The 20,066-nt window shown below is 40.6% G+C and overlaps 1 protein-coding gene and 2 long non-coding RNA genes across 5 annotated transcripts in view; 1 reads left to right on the plus strand and 2 right to left on the minus strand.

Moving 5' to 3' along the window:
- The window catches only part of JARID2 (jumonji and AT-rich interaction domain containing 2), a 307,763-nt gene that overhangs the window by 31,327 nt on the left and 256,370 nt on the right, over positions 1-20,066 (plus strand). The gene's annotated exons all lie outside the window — the stretch shown is intronic.
- LOC140906969 (uncharacterized) lies at positions 135-17,879 on the minus strand. Its single transcript, XR_012157321.1, has 3 exons — positions 17,718-17,879; positions 3,291-3,449; positions 135-3,170 (listed from the first exon to the last, which is right to left on the minus strand). It is a non-coding gene; the product is annotated as an uncharacterized lncRNA (long non-coding RNA).
- On the minus strand, positions 9,688-15,438 carry LOC140906967 (uncharacterized). Its single transcript, XR_012157319.1, has 2 exons — positions 12,705-15,438; positions 9,688-11,629 (listed from the first exon to the last, which is right to left on the minus strand). It is a non-coding gene; the product is annotated as an uncharacterized lncRNA (long non-coding RNA).

The following is a 20,066-nucleotide window of genomic DNA, read 5'->3' on the forward strand; positions in this document are numbered from 1 at the left end:
GAACATGTTTTCATCTGGAAGTCCTTGGAGAACCAATAAACATGGAGCTCCAAAGCGTTTGTCACTTTTCAGAATAGAAAAGTACTTTGAGGAATACAGATTGCGTTCCCCCTCCCCTCTTCCCCCCTTCCCCCAAAATAATAATTTAGTAATAAAAGGATTGAGGATAATTGTATGCCAAAATGCAGTGAGTGACTGCAATCTCGGACATTAGTTGTTGGGGTTTTTTGTAACTGTTTTGCATCTTAGTTGTAGCAGAAAACTTACTATCCAATTCTATTTAAAATGATTTGGTAACTACATCAGGGCACAAAGGAAGGGAAACATTTTAAAGTACATAGCTGTTACCAGTGGTAGAAAAGCCTAATATAACACTACTTCATCTCCTTGTGGTGTTAGTCTGTCAGAATGGGATGACAGTAGTTGGTCTTGATAGATGGTTTGTTTTTTTTAAAGGTGTGAAGAAAGAGCCTCTTATTTTACAAATGGAAAGCTCAAGATCTGTGCTAATGGCCCATCTCTACTAGGGCGATCTGTACAAGAGTAATATCTGTCAGTTACACTACCAGGCTGGTCTACATGAGAAAGTTGCACTGGTAGAGCTTAACATATGAATTGAAAGCAGTGCAGCATGGTGTGTGAACAGTCTTCTTTTGGTATTAGGCCTGGTCTACATTTGAAATGTAGATCAGCTTAGTTTTGGCACATGGGGGTGTGAAAAGTACACATTCCTGAGCACTGTAGCTATGCGGACCTAATTCCTGATGTAGACATGGCTAGGTCGATGGAAGAATGTTTCTGTCAGCCTAGCTACTGATGTGTGGGGAGGTGGAGCTCCTTCAGTGACTGAAAAACCCCTTCCGTTGCTGTATGAAGCATGTCTGTTGCAGTGCTATATCACCATAGCTGTGCTTCTGTACCACCCGCAGTGCAGACAAGCATGTCTGCTGCAGTGCTATATCACCATAGCTGTGCTTCTGTACCACCCGTAGTGCAGACATGGCCTAAGAGTGACTTATTTAAGTCTAGTTAAACTTGTTGCTAATCAATTTAAGATAATCCAAAGTAAGCCAAGTTTATGCCAGAATAAGAGCATCCACTCTGCCCCTTGTAGGAGTTTAACTAGATCTGTTTTAAAGTTAATACATGTTATCAGTACAACTCTGCTGTATAAACAGGCCCCAAACATCCCCCCTCATTTATTGTGATAAGGTAACTTCTCAGGTTTAAGTGCTTCATTTGTTAATGACAAATACCTTTTCTAGATGGTAAAGGCATTAGAGGTGCCTGGTAAATTTCTAAGATTGTATTGATTTAAAGATTATTGAAATAATCCATTTGCCTTGCTTTAAGATTTGTGTTCCCACATGCTCAGTTTTCAAAATTTAAAACTAAAATGTCTAATCCAGAAACTTTAGCAAAATGTGGACTTAAACACCAAAAGCCTAATAACCCCATTAATTGAATGTAAGTAGTTGCCATTGAAGCTGATGGCTATGATTGCGACCCAGAGGGCTAGTTTAAATTACTCCTTTTTCATTAACGTGGTGAGACATTGAGAAACAAAGATAAACTGAATTTTTCTCTTTTTCCCCTTCCAAGAAAAGAGTACACTATTGGTTTAATCTTGTGTCATATTACTATTACTGCAGTAGGACCCCTAGTCATGGATCAGGATCCCATTGTGCTAGGTGCTGTACAAACAGAGAACAATAAGATGGTCCCTGCCTCAAAGAGCTTAAAATCTAAGTATAAGGCAAGAGATGACAATTGGGTATAAACACAGGAGCACAAGGAACCAATGAGACAATGGAAGGACTCAAAGAGAGGGTGACATAATCAAAGGGATGGGCTAGGAAAAGGATCTTGCAATCTGGGCTACGTCTAAGTCTTCCCAATTCTTTCAATGTGAAATCTCTGTAAATATGGCCTATTTTATCAATCCACACAGCTGTCTTCTCTAAGCTCTCATCTTACTGAGTCTCAGTTTTTGTAACGTCCTTTTCTCAGGCCTTAACAAATGAAGTCTTTCTCCACACGTACCCATTCAGAAAAAGAACGAGGAGCACTTGTGGCACCTTAGAGTCTAACAAATTTATTTGAGCATAAGCTTTCGGGGGCTAAAATCCACTTCATCGGATGCATGCAGTGGAAAGTACAGTAGGAAGATATATACGTATATACACAGAGAACATGGAAAAAATGGGTGTCGTCATACACACTATAACGAGAGTGATCAATTAAGGTGAGCTGTTATCAGCAGGAGAAAAAACCTTTTGTAGTAATAATCAGGATAGCCCATTTCCAACAGTTGACAAGAAGGTGAGAGTAACAGTGGCTGGGGGGGAGAAATAAGCATGGGGAAATAGTTTTACTTTGTGTAATGACCCATCCACTCTGTCTTTATTCAAGCCTACTGTAATGGTGTCCAGTTTGCAAATTAATTCCAATTCAGCAGTCTCTCATTGGAGTCTGTGTTTGAAGTTTTTGTTGTTGTAATATTGCGATTTTTAGGTCTCTAATCGAGTGACCAGAGAGATTGAAATGTTCTCCGACTTGTTTTTGAATGTTATAATTCTTGACATCTGATTTGTGTCCGTTCATTTTTTTTACGTAGAGACTGTCTGGTTTGGCCAATGTACGTGGCAAAGGCGCATTGCTGGCACATGATGGCATATATCACATCATTAGACCCCGGACCTTGCACATCCCATGCTTCTGTGGCTTCAGAATGTGCTGTAAGAGTTCTGGAATCGCAGTTTTAAAAAAAACCACCTGTTTCTAACCCATATAGTTGGAAAAATGAGCAGAGTGCAAACAAGTGGATTGGTGCCTTCCTGAATCTGTAGACATGGTGCTATGTGCACAATAGCCTTCCATCAGGTGCCAATAGAAGAGCAATAAACTCAAGTATGGAAATATTAGAAGAGCAGCGGTGGCAATCCTAGAATTACTCCTATACCCAGATCAGTTCTCCTCTGTCTCAGCTATTGGGCCTCTGTATGGTAGCAGAATGACTCTTGACAGGACATAATCTTTCAGAACTTGACTTTGTAGAGAGGTAAACCACTTCTTTGGTATTCATTCCTTATAGAATGCTGTAGCTTCAAAGTGACTTGTATGTGTCAACAAAGCTTCTTAATGCCTACTTTGCTATGTTACTGATGGACCTGGAAAATTAGAGACCAAGCGTAAGTGGGTTGCCCTAGATCTCAAAGTAACTATATAGCAGAGACAAATTAGACCGTGGGAGTTCTTGGCTGTGTGCTAAAGCCATTAGAAAGAATTACCTGTATTTGTAATTAAGGCAGTGTCTTCTATTAGAAAGTGATTCCATGTGTGACTCCATTTATGCTAGTTTCACAGCATATTCCAAGAGTATGTCTAGACAGCTGCTGGGAGGTGTGATTCACAGCTCTGCCATGTACATTGGCCAAACTGGACAGTCTCTACGCAAAAGAATAAATGAACACAAATCAGACGTCAAGAATTATAACATTCAAAAACCAGTGGGAGAACACTTCAACTTTCCTGGACACTCAATTACAGACCTAAAAGTGGCAATTCTTCAGCAAAAAAACTTCAAAAACAGACTCCAATGAAAGACTGCTGAATTGGAATTAATTTGCAAACTGGACACCATTAAATTAGGCTTGAATAAAGACTGGGAGTGGAGGAGTCATTACACTAACTAAAAACTATTTCCTCATACTAATTTTCCCCCTACTGTTACTCACACCTTCTTGTCAACTGTTTGAAATGGGCCATCCTGATTATCACTACAAAAGTTTTTTTTTCTCTTGCTGATGATAGCCCACCTTAATCGATTGGTCTCGTTAAGAGTTGGTATGGCAACCCCCATTTTTTCTGTGTGTGTGTGTGTGTGTATACATCTTCCTACTGTATTTTCCATTGCATGCATCTGATGAAGTGGGCTTTAGCCCACAAAAGCTGATGCTCAAATAAAATTGTTAGTCTCTAACGTGCCACAAGTACTTCTCGTTCTTACAGCTCACATAGGCATTCTGTGCTGTCATGGCCACACTACTATTTTTAGCATGCTCTTCCCCTGAACCTGGGTCCACCTACATGTGTCCAAAGTAGTGTAGGTGTGACTTGTTGCTCCTCGGCATAGTTCTCCACATTGGGGGTGCAAGCTGTACTCCTGGATCAAAACACCACTTAATGGCTGATAAGTAGAACCATCACTGGTATTTTTCTCTAGTTTAACCTCAGAATGCTGGATTGAGTGACTAGGGGGAATAAACTGGAATGTGTCTTTTGCAGAGCTGCTCCCTCAAATGTGTATGTATTACTTTCTCTAGTACAGTGTGTAAAGTTTTACGTTGCAAGGAAGAATGAAGTGAGCACAAACATACGGTTGTTCATTTGCAGAACTTTAATAGCATTAAAGAGAAGTGAGGGGCAGGGGACTTCAGTGATTCTGACTATAGTCTGCCAGAGAAAATGTTGGCTCAGTATCAGTTGTGGTAATATAGTGTTTCCCTAATTTTGTTTTGAGTTAAACTAAAGCAGGGCCAAGATGAGAACTTTAATTTCTCTCTTTCTACCTCCAGTTCCAAAACACTTCAGCTTCCCCCAGTTTTCCGCTCCCCCTACTAATATTAAAAAACAGTGAGCTGTAAAAAACAGTGGGCTGGTAGAAACTATCGAGGCTTCATCAAACACTCTTGTGGCAATCCGATTTCTAGTCAGTTTGTCAGTGGTGTAGATAGTGGTGCCTGAGCAGAAGGATTTTGCAGTTGTATATGGACCTGCTAATATTGTGGTAAGGTATCAGTTTAATGCATATTATTTGGTGTGAAGAATGTGCTGGCATTAGTATCTGCCTCGCTGATATTTCACATCTGGATTTACTTCTGGATTTGCAGGCATGAATTCAGAATGTCTGAATTTATGGCTTGGCGGCTCCACTTTTTTAAAAAAATATATAAATATGGAAACTGTTACTAGGAAGCTTCTGATATACATTGGGCAACTGAATTAATGAAGATGCTTCACTCCAAAATGTGTGAACGTGCATGCATAAGTTTAAAATATCTAATTCCCTTTGTCAGTTTTGAAATTGGAGGGAGAAGTATCTCTTCACTAAATAAAAGGAATTCCAGGATTTTAGAGGGAAATTCTTACTGCTGAGGATGGTAGGTTGTTTTTTTGTTTTTGTTTTTTTAAGGCTACCAGCCTCTACCTTAAAACATCAGCTCTATTCCTGCTCCCCTCCTCTTCAGCCAATTTAAAACCGTGATTAGAGTGAGTGACTCGACAAATTCTGACAACCCTGTTCCAGTATCATTTTCACAGCTCATTGTGGCTAAGTTGGGTGTTGGAGGGATTTTGGTGTAGGGAGAAAGGAAGAGAGTGAACACAAAATGTTTCAGATCTGGGAGCAGAGGGGAGATGGAGAAGAGAAAATAGAAAAGCAACTGCTTGATCTTAGGGTAAGAATTATAGTTGGTTTTTAGTTAACAATCCAATTAACTATACTCATTTAATTAGATTGGAACCCCAAACATAGAAACACACTTTTGAATTCCCTTTTTCACACTGTGTGGCAGGAGCGAGGATGAAGACATATTTGATGCATATACTAGAGTAGCAGGTATGCCTTTGAAAATGAAAACCCTAGTTCAGGTGTCTAAATATGGATTTAGGAGCACAGTTTTAGGTGTCCACATTTGAAAATATTGGCCGTGGTCCTTTTAAAGAAAGCTTTTTGTAAAAATAGGACTTTTTTTAAAACCTGGTGGTCTTGTAATTACCAGTTCCGGTAATTACATTTACTTACCTAAGTTTTCTCTAATTTCAGTTGGTTTTAGGGCCAGATCCTCAGCTAGTGTAAATTGGCATTTGGACTCTAACACTGACATGCCATATTACATCCTCTGAGGGTCTGCCTCATGATATTCTTCACTTTCAGTCCTTAACATATCAAGTAGTGTCACTATGCAGCTAAAAAGCTGCTACATTGTAGAGATCTGAGTGATTTATGGGTGTGTAAAAAAGTTTATGAAGCACTTTTGGGATCATTTATGATGAAGGATAATATATAAATTAAATTTACCAAAACGTTTAGCTTAGCATCAGTAAAATTTTACTGTTTAAGAATCAATTAAGTGTAGCAGAAAGGATTAATAGTTGGGTTTTCTCTTCTGTAGTGTTGGTTAATTTATATGCTCCTTCCCAGTAAAGCATGCCCATTCTATGTCTGTTAGTTTGGTCTTCTGCCTCTCTTTAAGAATTTTGGTTGGAGACAGTATTAGTCTTGGGAACCTCTGTTTTCCACATGTCTATACACCACTTATGAAAAAGCAATCACTGCAACTCATAAATATGTGCTCTGTACCTCGAAAGACATGTAAAACATATTTAAGCTATAAGGCTATATAAACATCAAGCAGTTCTGATGACAACATGCAAACCACCAGGGAGGTGGTTGGCCTGATCTCTTCAGAACCTAGAAATATTTGCATACTCTTGTTGTTCAGCTATTTTTTTTTAAATGTAATTTAATTTCATGAAAAAATTAAACAAGAGAATCACTTTCTTGAGTTGTGTAATAAAATAGCATCCTGCCTTGTGGTCTCTCTCGGTGGGATAAGAGACCCTCTGTCCAGTTTCTTGGGTTAGGGTCTGATTCTCCACTCCTTTTCAGCTGGTGTGATCATTTTCACCTGTGCAAAGTGGGTGTAAATGATGACTAAGGGTGCAAGGAACAGAGAATCGGGTCCTCCATCTGCTGCAAATGCCTTCCTGTGAATTTTAGCTCCCTTGAGTCTGTTTCTAGAATTGGAGCTTGGTTCTGCTGGAACTAAAAATTGACTTGTTTTGTGGTATTTGTATTTGCTTTGGAATGCAAGTAGTTAAACCCTTTTTTGTAAAAGGGACTGTATCACTAAAAATAGCAGCCATTATACTCTGCAGTGCACCTCTCTCTGAGCAGCGTGCACCAATGAACCTGTGCACTGGAACTGGTTTTGGGAGGAGGAGCAATGTTGGACAGCATATGGAATGAAAGGTGGACACTGTTAGGCTAAAATAAATTATTTGTGGTACAAACAAGACCAAAGATTATTAAAAGAAAAATGTTAAAAATCTAACTTCTCATCCTTTTATGATTGTTTTGCTGAGCTTGGACAACAATGATGGACAGATTAGTTGCACCTGTGTTTCTAATCTTCTTCAGGTTTTTGTACATGAACGCAATGCTGTGTTATTTGCATTGCAAACAGCACAGTGGATTTTTTTTTTTTTTTTGGTAAACTTCAACAGAAGCAGGGCAAATCCTCTTCCCTGATCCCCATTCTGATCATCATGGGAACATCAGCATTGTCCACTCCAAATATATTTTTTTAAAAGGCAGCCTCCAAATAATTATAAGATTCGTTTTAAAAATCCATGATTTTGAAGTTCTTCATATTTACTTTCTGACTCTTGAGGCTTTGGGTACATTCGGGTCACGTTTTCAAGCTTTTCAAGCAAGCATGAGGGCTAGAAATGTATGTGTTTATCTGGATGCACGTATCAGACATTTTAAACGGAAGAGGTTCTCATGTATTTACAGGACTCGAGGAACTGAGGCTTTAAAGAAAACACAAATATCATGACTCTCAAAAAAGTCACGAGCTGATAACACTTGGAACATGGCTATTTGCTTGGGGTTATACAAAGGCATATTCTCTCACAATGTGAATTTGGGGCAATGTTTGGCCTGACTGTCCCTCTCTGAGCCTTCTTGTGCTGAAAAGTGCAACTGAATATTTAATTTTCCCCTGACCACAACTACCAGAGACCTGCAAAGTTATTTCAACAACATTTCACCCAAAAATTGTCCTTCTAACCTAATTCTGCACATTATCAGACTATGGTGAGAGTGATTCTGTTTTTTGTTTTTTTTTTAAGTTAATTAAATTGGACTGCATTTGAACCGCATTGACTTTAGCCTTCCTCCAGATCATTGCAAGAGTCCGGTTGGACGATTTTCAACTACTGTATTGTATTGTGTTTTGAGGAATATTAAGTCAAAGTTCAAATCTCCTCTACTGTTTAGAATAGGATCTGCCCTTTGAAGATAGCTGCTTAGTTCATCACTTGACAAACATAGCTTAAATGGGTTGCATATTCCTGCTTTTAAAAGTGTCCTCTCTTGTGTGTACCACAAATGGTTGATCTGTTAGCTGATAGTAATGACTATTGGTGACTTCTAATTTGTGGAATTGGGGGTGCAGTGCATACAATTAAATAGTAGTGGAAAATCAGCAAACTAGGAAACTTACAGTCTAGCAGGAGTTGTAAAGGAGAAGTTGTAGTGAAAGTCTGTTGTAACACTTTTTGGGTTGGCTATCTCCCGAGTAGAGTCTGACCCCTTTGCGACCTTTCTGGGGGTTTTGAGTGTACATTTCTTTCCAGGTTGCATGAGTAAGGCAGGATCTTTCCTTCTGTGAGTGTTCTACCTTAATAAAATCTTTCCATTGTTTTCTAGCCCTGCTGAGTGTGTTTCCTTGCTGATCTAAGATCTGCTTTTAAAAAGACTTTAGAGCTTGCCAGAATAAAACCTCCGTAAGCAGAAGTTGGGGAAATAGTCGATTTTGTAAAACTAGCTTTGGGCAAAAGAGGCTGTTTTACAGTGACTTCCTTCCCACCACCTTTAACTTAAAACTTCAATTATGAAAGTTTTTAAACCATAATTTGCTAAAAGAAAAACCTGCTTCCAAATACAGTAATCTGGGTCAAAAATTGTATGTATGTATTTATTTCCTTCCTATTTGTAACCATGTTTTTTCTCCAATGAAATGTAAACAAATCCTAGATGTAAAATTCTTTGGGAGTAAATGTTGCTGAGTATCATACTCCATAAATCCTGTCTACAGAGAAAAGGAGTTAAAGCAAAGGGTGACTATAATAGCCCTAAGGAACTAAAAACAGTGAGTACCTTCCAATGGAAGTTTTTTTCTTGTAATACAAAGGACAAATTACCATCCATCCCCTAAATAGAAGCAAAGCTTTTTTGGTTTTGGCATTAAATGAAGATAGTGCAATCAAGAGGAAGTGGCTACAGAAAGATGAGTTGTGAATCTGCTGAAGGTGGCTAGCTATACAGCTATTTTCAGGTAATTCTTTGCACTTAGTTTTCATTTTTATTAAACACTAAAGGTATATTTAGTGATCACTAAAGTTGTTCTTTATAAAAAGGCTGTTCCATGCTTAAGTAATAGGGTTTGGTGATGAAAAATGAGTGCTATCCATCTAAACATTATTGTGTTCTTTCCCCCTAGCCAGAACACATAGGGGGCCTCTGGTCTTCTGAGGGTTTAATTTCTATTTTTGGAATACATACCCAACATGGCAAAGCCACATCAGTCTGGTTTTTGATTTTTGTTAGGTGGGGTTGTTTTTTGGGGGAACCATGAGTGAGTAAAAGTGTGAGTGAATCTAATACTTATGAAGGGAAAAGACTTGTAGAGGATGGCTTGAGGCAAATTTATTGTAGCCAGGTGTTGAGCAAGCTTCACTACAGGTGCACACACCTTCTTACCTCTAACCTTCAGCATTCCACATGAGCTTGTACTAGGTATCTTTTTGATTAGAGATTGCTGATCATGTCCCATTTCTCCCCCATCTATTCCAAAGTACTTGCAAATATCATCTGAAAGTCTATTCGGAGAACAGTTTAATGACTACAGTCTGGACCTGCAGAGTAACTTCGGACACTTAACCTTTAAAGTTTTTTGTGTGAAATTTACTGCAATGTTTATCTTCCCTCGCTGAGTCCTATCCCCGTGGCAAGGAAAAGAGTAAATTACCAAGGTAAATTAACATAGGCTGGCAAGCAGGAAGTAATGGGTTCGGGGATCACATGGCCAATTAGAATGATATGTGGGAATCATTTGGATTTTAATAAAAGAGAAAAACAAACTCAGGCACAGAAACTATTTGCAATAGTTTTATTTAACTTAAAAAACCAAGAAACCCACTACATTCGATTGTCATCACTAGAATAACTTTGCTTGTATGCAGTATTGCAGTCTCCCACCTTTCCTCTATTTTTGTTGTCTTAGATTTTAATCTCTTCAAGACAGAGATTCTCTTCCTCCTTTGTTTGGAAAGCATCTGGCATATTTTGGGCACTTTTGTATTTCTAAACAATTAATAGTAAGATTATTTCAAAGAACAACTAATAAAACACTTTTTTTTTTAAACTACTACTTAAAATGTCAGAGAATGTCCTTTTCCTGCTTAAGTAAAGATACAACCAAACTCCATAAGCTGATTTGTCTGTTGGAGCAGATGAGGTTATTCATGGAACCCTAATCCTCCATAAGTAAGTAAGATACTTTTGATGATGTCCTCAAAAGGCTCCTGCTCTTGTGCATAAAATGGAACGTCTGCAGTTTAGCAGCTGAATGTGTTTGACTCTGTTCCCACAATTTCATGTCAAAAAGCGAAACCAATCCCCATAACACACAACCCCAAAGGAGTAGTAAAGCATTACGTTAAAATGCATTAGGAAACCTTCAGTGTGCACCAGAAGGATCTACGTGGCCCAATTAATGTCCAACATGTTTGTGCGCTGTGGAAATTGTACGTCCATAGTGCACATTACCCTGCTGTGTAGACAAATCCTTAGCTGTGTTTCCTTCTGAAGGCTTATCCCACAGTTTTGAGAACAGGTCCCAGACTGACTCTGGGAGATTCTGAAAGGCCACCTGTGCAGGGTTGGAGAATAGTGGAAGGACTGTTTGAACCATTAGTGCTATTACACAAGTGACCTCCATGCACATTGGCAACTAAATGGAGTTTGGCATGCACCCATATAGCTTGGAGCCCTTTTGTGTGTGGATTGGATGCATTTTACAAGCCTGTTAGGAGGCTATTCTTAGAAGAAGTTAAAGTGCCATTACTTCATTGAGTAAGAGATGTTGTTTTTAAAAAAAAAGAAGCTGTCCTACATTGTTCACACGAAAGCAGTGGTTCTCAACCAGGGTACGTAGAAGTCTTCCAGGGGGTACATCAGCTCATCTAGATATTTGCCTAGTTTTACAACAGGCTACATAAAAAGTGCCAGTGAAGTCAGTACAAACGGAAATTTGATACAGACAATGACTTGTTTATACTGCTGTGTATGCTATACACTCTTAAATGTAAGTACAATATTTTATATTTCAACTGATTTATATCTATATGGTAAAAATGAGAAAGTCGGCAATTTTTCAGTAATAGCGTGCTGTGACACTTCTGTATTTTTATGTCTGATTTTGTAAGCACGTAGTTTTTAAATTATGTGAAACTTAGGGGTACGCAAAACAAATCTGAAAGGGGTACAGTAGTGTGGAAAGGTTGAGAGCCACTGTACTAGAGCTCAATTTGTTACACAGTTTAGCCTTCTCCAATGCTGGTTAGCAAAGTCACTCTTTTTCCCTTGAAGCACCTCCCTCCACCCCCCTCCAAAAAAACAACAAACAACCCCAAAACAAAAACAACTTTCTGTTGGACAGCCTTCTGTTTGCTTGGTTTATGTTCTAGTGGGACAAAATAGCTGTAGGTATTTTCTTGAAACGTCTGCTTAGTGGATCGTAATCTTTTCTCCTGAAGTTGCTTCCTGGGCCTAAAGCTGGAAAGAATAAAAATAACAACTACTTTCAACCTGAACTGTACCGACTCTGTGGGCAAGCACATAGCCACAGCAAGTTTATATGTAAGAAATGTACTACTTATTCTCTTAGGAAGCACATGAATGAAATGACTGGATGTGACTAGGCTGGCTTTCTTCTTGAGCTTCCAACTTGAACTGGAATTCTGCAGTTCAGGGTGAAACTGAAGCTTGTCTGAAAGCTACTTCAGGGCCTTTAAAATCTGAAGTGTCTCTAAACTTTTAAAAAAAAACCCTTGTCCCTGTGAACAGACTATTAGTCCGTCATGTGTATTGGTCTGTCTTGTCTGTATGTGTACAAATATTTAAATACTTTTACTTTGTTGTCTTCAAAACTGGATTTTCTTGGACCTGTGCTATAATTGTGTGTGGATTGTACTACTTTCCCTCCTCCCTATGCTTCATTCCTCTGTAGGTAGGGGGGTGTAGAGGTGAAATCTTGATTTTGATGTCTTTGTCAATTTAATTTGTAAAACCTGCTGCTTAAGTGGGGATTTTATTAGTTGTTTAAATTAGTCTAAAACTCTTGAACAATAAATAATAATTTGAATGTCCAGTATGTCATTTAAAAATATATATGAAGCCTTGCTCTGAAATGCAATTTGCTTTTTTTACACATTTGCCCTGTGCCCACTTTGGAATGAATTTGACAACTGTGGTCGGAAGTATTTGTTGCTTTTTACTAATATTCAGTTACAACATGAAAAGAAATGCAAAGAAATTCTAATCCTCTAGGAACATTTTATCCTTCTGTATCTGCCATTTGGTCAATAGATCAACTATGTAGCTTAAATTTTTTAAAAAATGTTTGTCTATGTGACTATATACAATCTTTTTGGCTTCCCATTCCTTCCATCCCTGCTCTATTTTCTTTCTAATATTGAAGCTTCTATTCAGTGTTCTGAAGACAAGGCATGTCATGGAATTCCTTTTAATGATACTGCTGTAGTATAGTCAATGCCTGTGAGATAGCTGCTCCCAATCCGCTCAGCAAGAATTTGTGTGAGGAGGCTTTTATGGGAGGGGCATGGCTTACCATAGTGACTTAAATCCAGGGCTGGCTTCACCTTCTGACAGTTTTGATTGATTGATGATTGATCAAGGAATCCTGGGTTTGAAAATCCTATTTGGAGAGGTTCTGGTTGTACTTGGCTCCATGTGAGCCATAAACTATGCCACTAATTCAGTCACAACACAAGGTTCTTTTTAACTGCTTACAGACAGGAGAGTAATGACAACATTTGAAAATACAGATAGTTCATTTCAAGTTATGAATTAAATTTATGAGCCAATTATGGAGTAGCGGAGTGTTTGAAAGACTAAGCAGCCACGTGTTCTCACTGCCAGTTTGTTTTTGTGCTGTTGAATCAATCCTCCCTGAAGCTCTTGTTAATACAGGATCCCATAACCATATCGGAGTCCAACAGTACCTCCTGTAACTAACATAACAAAGTCCACATGCTCAGCTTCGGACTGTTTTGAAGAAAGATTGATGCTACCCAGGCCTACAAACTCATTGCTAAAGGACCGTTCACAGTAACGGGGCAAGTAGCGTGTGTGTCATAAATATAAAGGGAAGGGTAAACACCTTTAAATCCCTCCTGGCCAGAGGAAAAACCCTTTCACCTGTAAAGGGTTAAGAAGCTAAGATAACCTTGCTGGCACCTGACCAAAATGACCAATGAGGAGACAAGATATTTTCAAATCGGGACGGGGGGGAAAAAAGGGTTCTCTCTGTCTGTGTGATGCTTTTGCCAGGACCAGAGCAGGAATGCAGGTCAGAACTCCTGTAAAGAGTTAGTAAGCAATCTAGTTAGATATGCGTTAGATTCTGTTTTATTTAAATGGCTGATAAAATAAGTTGTGCTGAATGGAATATATATTCCTGTTTTTGTGTCTTTTTGTAACTTAAGGTTTTGCCTAGAGGGATTCTCTATGTTTTGAATCTGATTACCCTGTAAGGTATTTACCAGCCTGATTTTACAGAGGTGATTCTTTTACTTTTTCTTTAACTAAAATTCTTCTTTTAAGAATCTGATTGATTGCTTTTTCCTTGTTCTTAAGATCCAAGGGTTTGGGTCTGTGTTCACCTATGCAAATTGGTGAGGATTTTTATCAAGCCTTCCCCAGAAAAGGGGGTGTAGGGCTTGGGGGGATATTTTGGGCGGGAGACGTTTCTGAGTGGGCACTTCCCCTGTTCTTCATGTAACACTTTGGTGGTGGAAGTGTTTAATCTAAGCTGGTAAGAATAAGCTTAGGGGGTCTTTCATGCAGGTCCCCACATCTGTACACTAGAGTTCAGAGTGGGGAAGGAACCTTGACTGTGTGTAACAAACAAAATAGGGTAGAAGTCTTTACATCTGTAATATCAATTGACTTGTCTCATGAGCTGTAGCTGTGACATGAATCTTGAAGACTGGAGTAGGGTGTGTGTTTGATATTAGACTAGTCTTCAAACATAGATTGAACATTGAATTCTAATTTCGCTATCCCAAATCAGAATGTTACCTTCTTTTTAAAAAAATAAAAAGCATGGGGTGTTTTTGTTGTGAGGCGCAAGAACAGAAATATATTGTAATGCTGGTAAATCCCTCCTGTTGAGGAGTCTGACAAGCTATTGAGATATTAAGTGAGAGGGACTTCACAGTGGACATTTTGGGCTTCTGTGAGTTTACATTTGTAGTTAGAAATTTCTCATTTAAATCTTTATAAGATGGATCATTATCAAGTGTTATGTTTTCACATGTTAAGAATCTTGATTTAAAGGATGAGAGTTGATAAAATTTTCTCTACTGGTGCCATTAAAACTTATTTCTGTGATATGTACAAATAGCCATCTAAAATTAATGCCTTCATCTTGCTCTTGTCACTTGTCCTTCAGGGCTGTATTTTTCCACACAACATTAGTGTGTGAATTTGGATAGGAAAGGGAAAACCCCAAAACCCAATTAATGCAACATTAAAGTTCTGACTTTCACTTGGTCATGAATCCGGAATTCAGCAGTACTGCTTCTAGAGCAACCTTACCTATGTCCCATTGAGTGTAAGCTGAGTAGTAAACCATGTTGCAGTTTCTTTTAAGCTTGTAATGAAAAACGCCACTGTAATGCATCTGATGATTGTAGTGGGCCAGAAATACTTTAGAAATACTTACTGTTACCTTCCTGACTCCTCTGCACTTTGAAAATTTCTATTATAAGAGCCCATTTTACATAATTCTTATTAAATAAAAAATACCGGCAGGTTAAGAAATGCTATTCAGCCAACTGGAAGAGGTTTCATAGAAGACAAAATAGCAGCTGAAGTCTTGTGCATCAAATAAGGTTGACCTTGTGATTTCTGTAAGATTTGAGGCAGGGAAATGGAATTGGGTTGATCCACATGCTATGTGTTACGAGAGGTAATTACCCCTCAGTTGCACCACATCCCATATTCTGTAATTCTCTCTCACAGTGAATCTCCATAAGCACGGAGCCCAAAGCGGTTGTGTTTGTGTCAAAGATGGTTAAACTTGATCAAGTGGATGGAGATTGTCAGTTTGGTAAAAATAGTTTCAGTGCAGTGAGAATAAAATCCACTTTCCAATGGTTTTAAAAAAATAGAGGATAAACAGCAAACAGCTTAATCCAGGAGTTAAAAGGGAAGAGGAGAAACCAGGATTGTGAAGTATGGATTAAAGCAGGGGTGGGCAAACTGTTTGGCCCGAGGGCCACATATGGAAATAGAAATTGTAGAGCGGGCCATGAACGCTCACAAAATTGGGGTTGGGGTGCAGGAGGGGGTGAGGGCTCTGGGGTGGGGCCAGAAATGAGGAGTTTAGGGTATGGGAGGGGGGCTCTAGGCTGGGGCGGGGGGGGGGTGAGGGCTCCAGTTTGGGGGGGGGGGTTCTGGGATGGGGCTGAGGATGAGGAGTTTAGGGTGTAGGAGGGTGCTCTGGGCTGGGACTGAGGGGTTTGGAGGGCAGGAAGGGAATCAAGGCTGGGGAAGGGGGTTGGGGCATGGGGAGTGGCTCGGGTACCTCAGGCGGCTCCCAGAAGCAGTGGCCAAGGCCCCCTACTGGCTCCTATGTGGAACTGCGGCCAGGCGGCTGAGTGCTGCCCCGTCTGCGGGTGCCACAACTGCAGCTCCCATAGGCCGCAGTTCCCAGCCAGTTGAAGCTGCGGGGGCAACATTTGGGTCAGGGGCAGCATGCAGAGTGGAGCCCCCTGGCTGCCCCTTCGCATAGGAGCCAGAGTGGGGCCATGCTGCTGCTTCTGGGAGCCCTGTGGAGCGGCCACCAACCCTGCTCCCCGGCTAGAGCACTGGACTGGGGCAAGCCCCAGATCCCACTCCTCAGAAGGAGCTTGAGGGCCGGATTGAAACGGCTGGAGGGCCAGATCCGGCCCACGGGCTGTACTTTGCTCACCCCTGAATTAAAGGATACTTTTTTGGCTAGGTGCAACAAAAGTGCACGTGAAAATTGAAGGAAGGTAGCCTGTGGACAGCAAGGCAGAGATAAAGGAGAAGAAACTGAGGGATTGGGTCTGAAGAGAGACACTCTGGATGCCAGAGTAGAGCTGGTCAAATAGTGGGACAGAATTTGTATGAAAACCTAGTCCCTTGTTTTGTCAGAATTCAAAACCTGGACATTTAATTTCAGAATTTTAATTACCTGCTTGTGTGCGCTGTCCTGTATGTCACCTTCCCTAAACCATTAGACAGTGGTTTGAGAGGGAGGAAAAGTTCCTGTCATATAGCAACCTATGTGTTTTCCCCACACCCTTTCTTGGAGAGATTAGAGGCAAAGAACTTGCATAGCATGAAATGGGGCTAAAATAAGTGAGAGAATTGCAGAATTCTGGGGGGTATGGTAGGATTGAGGGAAAGTTATGTCTAGTGAGAGAGAAGATTAAGACTGTGGGCACTTTTTAGGTTTTTAGAAATTATCGCACTGTGGCTTGGTCTTCACTGCTAAAAAAGGTAGGTATGTTTTTACCTTGGGGTAACTAATGCATGTGGAGCTGTTTGTGAGGTAAAAACACAGCTAAAACCAGTTTAGTTTAGTTTTACCGTGAGGTAAACTCACTGAGATCAACCCTGGGAGAGGGAATAGAACTGTTTGCCTCGCAGTAAAACTAAATGCTTGGTCTTCACTGCATCTGCACTGCATCTATCTCAGGATAGCTCTTTGTGGTTAGTTACCATGAGGTAAATGACATCGACATAGTATCGAGTTCTCCTGAGTGTTTCATTTGAGGCTTACTCAGAACTTCATTTATAAGGTCAGGTAATTCCTGGTTTAAAATGAGGGCATTTAAAAAAACAAAACATACAACTGAAATTCTGTAGCCCTATGGTATTCTAGTAGCAGATGGGTTGACTGATTACTAACTGGATTTCCCCTCTGTTCTTTACAGCACTTTATAAATGCTGAATTTTTTGCAAGGTGGAATTTGTTTTATAACTTGAATTTTTTTTGTGTATTTTTGAATTCTTAAAATTGTGACATTCCTCCTACTCTAGTTTACAGTACGGAAGAATGTCATCCTCATCAGATGCAATATTTTCAACAGTGTGCACATAATACTCAAAAAGGATATTAAAAGCTCAAATGGGAGTCTTCAGACAAAGGTTTAATATACCGTATCTGCTTGATCATAAGCCGGTTCATTTATAATCCAACCCCCCCCCCCCAAAAGATGGATAAGTAAAAATTGGCAAATTTTTATGGCCTATTCATAAGCCAACCTTATAATTCAGGGGGTGGCAAACTTTGGATCCCAGCCCATCAGGATAAGTCGCTGACGGGCCGAGACAGTTTGTTTACCTCAAACATCCGCAGGCACGGAGGTAAACCTAAGTAAACAAAATGTCCTGGCCCGCCAGCGGCTTACCCTGACAGGCTGGGACAGCAACTGGTGGGGAAATTTGCAGGGGGAGAAGCTGGGGGTCAGGGGAGTAACCCCTGTGACCACCCCCGCCACATGACCTAACCCGGAGCCTCCCCACCTCACCCCATCCCTAGCCCGGGACCCCCACACTCTCCCCATTCCATCCCTTCCCACCTTACCTAGGGCAGGCCAGGGAGGATGTCTCTGGCCTGGCCGGAGCTGCTCCAACAGGCCGGGCAGTGCAGCCGCAGCCTGCCAGCCCCGGAGCTGCTGCAGCTGCTTTGGAGGCTGGGGGGAGAGCAGCGTGGCCAGAAGTGGAGAGACTCTGGCCCCGCCTCTTCACTTCTGGCTCTGCTGGCTGTGCTGCCTGTCCTTCCCCTCTCTATTCGGGGGAGGGGAAGGGGCTGTGTCCCACCTCTCCCCCTCTCTATACCCATTCATAAGCCCACCCCCTTTTCTGATGCTTCCCTTTTTTTACTAAACAAATTCGGCTTATGAATGAGTATATATGGTAAATATTCTTGCCAGGTTATTCTGTCGTTAGTTCTTTATGAATCTTGGTCAGTTCAATCTTTCATGCAAATACCTGTTTGGGCTTCGTTAGGCTGAGTGAAAACTAGAAAGCACTTGCAGGCCAGTCTCAGAACACAAAGCATGCCTGCTGGTTCTGCTTGACAAATCCCAACTGAGTATCCATCAGTTGAGAGGGATAGACCTGGGAACAACAAAATGGTCATTCCTTTCTTCGCTCACCTTGTGACCACTTCTGGGGACTCTTTGCTGCTTGTCTGTCTGGATTTGTTCTTGTAGAACTCTTCTTTCCACAGAGAGTCATTGTGTTTCTGGAATTAGTCTCCCCTGCTCACCCAAATGTCTTTGAAAAATTAATCTAATCTAGTTACAATATGAGTAGTCCCTTTCGTTTCCATATTGGTTGGTTCTCTGGAATTGAACTTACAGGTTCAGAAATCTCTTCCCTTGGAAAACATACTTCTGATGCGTCCTAGTTTCTCTAAGCACTGTGTCTCCACTAACAGCTTTTTGCTAATATTATTCAATGTTGTCCCCTTTTTCTTTTAAAAATATGAAATTTTACCATTTTAGGTCTTGTATAAAAATACTTGTGAATTTTAGACTTTCAGAGTTTGCTGAAAATCTTTGTTTTTATGTTCTTGAACAAAATTCTTTACTTACTGTTTTACCAATATGTCCTTTCTGTTATCCTAATTTTATTCCCCTTCTCCCCACCCCATCCTCTTTCCCAGTTTCGCCTGATATGTTGTTACTGATATTATCTGTTTGTAGACAAGTATCTGATTTCTAATTGTTGTTAGTGTTGATGCTCATTTTTGCACTCTGCAGAAAAGTGTCAGTTTAGAAGCGCCCTCTCTTTCTTGCACTTCTCTTAAATTTCCCTTCAATCAGGGAAAGACTGGTCTCTCTTCACCAATGTAATTGATGACAATACCTGATACTGAAGTAGTATTCCTGAGTGTCTTTGGCTTCAGATTGGGTACTTTGTGGTTCTGGTCTAGAAACATTTATTATAATTGTAATTTGTGTATTCTCTGTGGTGCCTACCCACAGCCTCAACCGTTTAGCTCCAGATTAGGCCATCTCCGTTCCTTTTGGGCTTTCGCCAGCTCTTTGGTGTATGATAGTAAAGCTCGTTGTGACCTACACTGAGACCACTCCCTGGTCCTAGGTCCCAGTCCTTAGATCAGACTCTGGGACTGCAGTGTCCATGCAGTAGCAGCACACATCCCTCTTCCTGAAGCTCACGCTGTGCCGTTTCCTCTTGAGTGGCATCCCCATCTGTCAGTGGCAGGAGGGCTGGTGGCAGGGAGTCAGGGCTGGGAATTTCTGTCAGCCCTCTAGCCAGTTAGGGCTTTTTGGAAGGCCAAAAGATCAACTCTTCTCTTCTGCTTGCCCCTTAACTGATCAGTGTTCACAGTGCAGGGCTGGCCCTTTCACAGCACTGCTGCTTACGTATGAATTGGCAGGGGAGATGGAGGGGTGCCATAAGGAGACTAGTTTTCTCCAGTTGTTAGCAGCAGAGGGTGAGCAGATCAAAGGTGAAGGGAGGGAAAAGTAAGCTTCTCTTGTCTGCCCACATGAAAAGGTATTAAAGGTAGTAATAATACCTAGCTTTTACATGATGCTTTTCATCAGCAGATCTCAAAGGAGCTCAGTATTCATTAGCCCCACTTTACAGATGAGGAGACTGAGGCACAGAGAGAAGTGATTTGCCTAAGGCCGTCCAGAAGAGCAGCAGTAGAACCAGAAATAGAACCCAGGTCTCCCGAGACCCAATCCAGTGCTCTGTTCACTAGACCTTGTCATGTATCCCTGTGTGTAAATTTAAATTTGTTAAGCCAACTGATTGGTGACAGTAAGTTTTCCCCAGTCTTCGTTTAGTAACTGGCAGAAGGAAGAAAGTAGTTGTTGACTAAGAATAAACAAATTTCAAGCATTCCTAGACTGGGAAACCTGCTTAGCTTTCCAAAATCGTTCTCCTTGGTGCTCCG

This window comes from Lepidochelys kempii, chromosome 2, assembly GCF_965140265.1.
Source record: "Lepidochelys kempii isolate rLepKem1 chromosome 2, rLepKem1.hap2, whole genome shotgun sequence".
Taxonomy (NCBI): Eukaryota; Metazoa; Chordata; order Testudines; family Cheloniidae; genus Lepidochelys; species Lepidochelys kempii.